Raw genomic sequence first — 3,599 nt, forward strand, 5'->3', positions numbered from 1 at the left:
CTAATGAGTATGATAGGATACCTTGGGCACAATCTCCACAAATATGGGAGCCATAACTATGGTATAATATATTTAATTGGTTTAAGTTACTTTACTGGGTTAAAGAAGCAAAGAATCAAAGGCAGTTTATTTTGCTGCATTTTATATTTCTCTAATATGAACCAATTAATACATAATTGGCAAGTAAGTATGTCAATAGAATATGGAAATCAATCAGTTTATACACAGTTTTCCTTGATACATTTGGGTTTGACTACCAAGTGAAAGCAATTTAACTCAAAGTCCACACAGCTGAATGCAGTAAACTGTGGAGGAAAGCAGTCCTATACACATGCCCATTCACCTCTTCATCCTCTTGGCTCAATTTAGCCACCTGCTCTGTCTTGAAATTGCATATTAACAGTTCTTCCTGGTCTTTGTGCACTTGTCCCTGTTTTCATAATTCAACTTGCCTTATATATTTCTACACCATTTGTTGAAGAGACTGTCTTTTTTCTGTTGGATTTTCTTTCCCGCTTTGCTGAAGATTAGTTGACCATATAGTTGTGGGTCCATTTCTGGGCTTTCTATTTTGTTCCATTGATTTATGTGTCTGTTTTTGTGTCAGTACCAAACTGTCTTGATAACTACAGCTTTATAATATAGCATGAAGTCTGGAATCATGATGGCTTCAACTTTTCTTTTCTTTTTCAAAATTGTTTTGGCTATTTGGGGTCTTTTATGGTTCCATACAAATTTTAGGATTATTTGTTGTAGCTCTGTGAAAAATGCTGGTGGTTTTTTGATAGGGATTGCATTGAATGTGTAGATTGTTTGGGTCAGTATAGACATTTTAACAATGTCTGTTCTTCCAATCCATGAGTATGGAATGTTTTTTTCCATTTCTTTGTGTCCTCTTCAACTTCTTTCGTAAGTGTTCTATGTTTTCAGAGTGCAGACATTTTACCCCTTCGGTTAGGTTTATTCCCAGTTATCTTATGTTTTTTTGGTGCAACTGTAAATGGTATAGATTCCTTGATTTATTTTTCTGCTTCTTTCATTATTGGTGTATAGAAATGCAACAGATTTCTGTACTTTGACTTTATATCCTGTGACTTTGCTAAATTCACGATTAGTTCTTTGCTAAATTCATGATTAGTTGTAGCAATGTTTTGGTGGAGTCTTTTGAGCTTTCTACATAGAGTATCATGTCATCTGCAAATGGTGAAAGTTTGACTTCTTCCTTACCAATTTGGATGCCTTTTATTTCTTTTGTTGTCTGATAGCTGAGGCTAAGTCTTCCTGTACTGTGTTAAATAGTAATGGTAAGAGTGGACGTCACTGTCTTGTTCCTGGCTATAGAGGAAAAGGTCTCAGTTTTTCCCCATTGAGGATGATATTAGCTGTGGGTCTTCATATATGGACTTTAGGATGTCGAGGTATGTTCCATCTATCCCTACTTGGTTGAGGGTTTTTATCAAGAATGGATGCTGTATTTTGCCAAATACTTTTTCTGCAACTACTGAGAGGATCATATGGCTCTTATCCTTTCCTTTATTAATGTCGTGAATTAATTAATTAATTAATGTTGATTGATTTTCAAATATTGAACCACCCCTGCAGCCCAGGAATAAATCCCACTTGATTGTGGTGAATGATTCTTTTTATATGCTGTTGGATTCAATTTGCTAGTATCATGTAGAGAATTTTCGTATCCATGTTCTCCAGGGAGACTGACCTGTAATTCTCCTTTTTAGTGAGGTCTTTTTCTTATTTTGGAACCAAGGTTATGCTGGCCTCATTGAAGGAGGTTGGAAGTTTTCCTTCCATTTCTGTGTTTTGGAACAGTTTGAGAGGAATAGGTATTAACTCTTCTTTAATTTTCTGGTAGAATTCCTCTGGGAAGCCATCTGGCCCTGGACTTTTGTTTGTTGGGAAATTTTTGCTTACTGACTCAATTTTTTTGCTGGTTATGGGCCTGTTCAAATTTTCTATTTCCTCCTATTTCAATTTTGCATGTATTTATATGTTTGTAGGAATTTGTCAATTTCTTCCAGATTTCCCAGTTTACTGGCAAATAATTTTTCATAATATTCTCTTATAATTATTTGTATTTCTGCAGCGTTGGCTGTGATTTCTCCTCTTTCATTTGTGATTTTATTTATTTGGGTCTCTTTTCTTTTCTTTTCAATAAGTTTGGCTGGGGGGTTATCATGTTTATTTTTTTTTATTATTTTAAACTTTATTTATTTATTTATTTATTTTTTTTTTAATTTTTTTTTTCAACGTTTATTTATTTTTTGGGACAGAGGGAGACAGAGCATGAACGGGGGAGGGGCAGAGAGAGAGGGAGACACAGAATCGGAAACAGGCTCCAGGCTCCGAGCCATCAGCCCAGAGCCCGACGCGGGGCTCGAACTCACGGACCGTGAGATCGTGACCTGGCTGAAGTCGGACGCTTAACCGACTGCGCCACCCAGGCGCCCCAAAAGTTTATTTATTTTTGAGAGAGAGAGAGAGAGGAGGAGAGTGATAGAGCAGAGTAGGGAAGGGGCAGAGAGAGAGCGAGACACAGGATCTGAAGCAGCCTCCAGGCTCTAAGCTGTCAGCACAGAGCCCGATGCAGGACCTGAGTCCAAGAACTGTGAGATCATGACCTGAGCAGAAGTGGATGCTTAACTGAATGAGCCAATCAGGTGTCCCAGATTATCATTTTTATTAGTTCTCTCAAAGAACCAGTTCTTAGTTTCATTGGTATGTTCTACTGTTTTTTGTTTCTATATTGTTTATTTCTGTTCTAATCTTTATTATTTCCCTTCTGCTGGCTTTAGGCTTTCCCTGCTGTTTATTTTCTAACTCCAATATTGTAAGGTTAGGTTGTATATTTGAGAATTTTCTGGCTTCTTGAGGTAAACCTGTACGCAATGTATATTTTTAACTTGTATTTTTAACTGTGCTAGTATTTTCATTAGTTTTGTAAATGTTTTTGTGGTGCTCTGGTTGTGAAGTTGCATGGGTTTTACAATGTTTCCCATTTTCCACCCCCAGGCTTGAATGATTTTTTTTTCTCCTGAATATTATCAGTTATCTTTTTCTTTGAGCGGGCTTTATTTTGTAAAGCAGTTTTAGGATTACAGAAAAACTGACCAGAAAAATACCATATACCTCCTTCCCCCCTTGCCCCACTGTTTATCTATTATTAACATATTGCATTAGTGTGGTGAATTTGTTATAATTGGTGAACCAATATTGATACATTATTATTTTTTTTATTTTTTTATTTTTTTTTATATATATGAAATTTATTGATAAATTGGTTTCCATACAACACCCAGTGCTCATCCCAAAAGGTGCCCTCCTCAATACCCATCACCCACCCTCCCCTCCCTCCCACCCCCCATCAACCCTCAGTTTGTTCTCAGTTTTTAACAGTCTCTTATGCTTTGGCTCTCTCCCACTCTAACCTCTTTTTTTTTTTTTCCTTCCCCTCCCCCATGGGTTCCTGTTAAGTTTCTCAGGATCCACATAAGAGTGAAACCATATGGTATCTGTCTTTCTCTGTATGGCTTATTTCACCTAGCATCACACTCTCCAGTTCCATCCACGTTGCTACAAAAGGC

This window comes from Lynx canadensis, chromosome B3 (genome assembly GCF_007474595.2).
Source record: "Lynx canadensis isolate LIC74 chromosome B3, mLynCan4.pri.v2, whole genome shotgun sequence".
Classification (NCBI taxonomy): Eukaryota; Metazoa; Chordata; class Mammalia; order Carnivora; family Felidae; genus Lynx; species Lynx canadensis.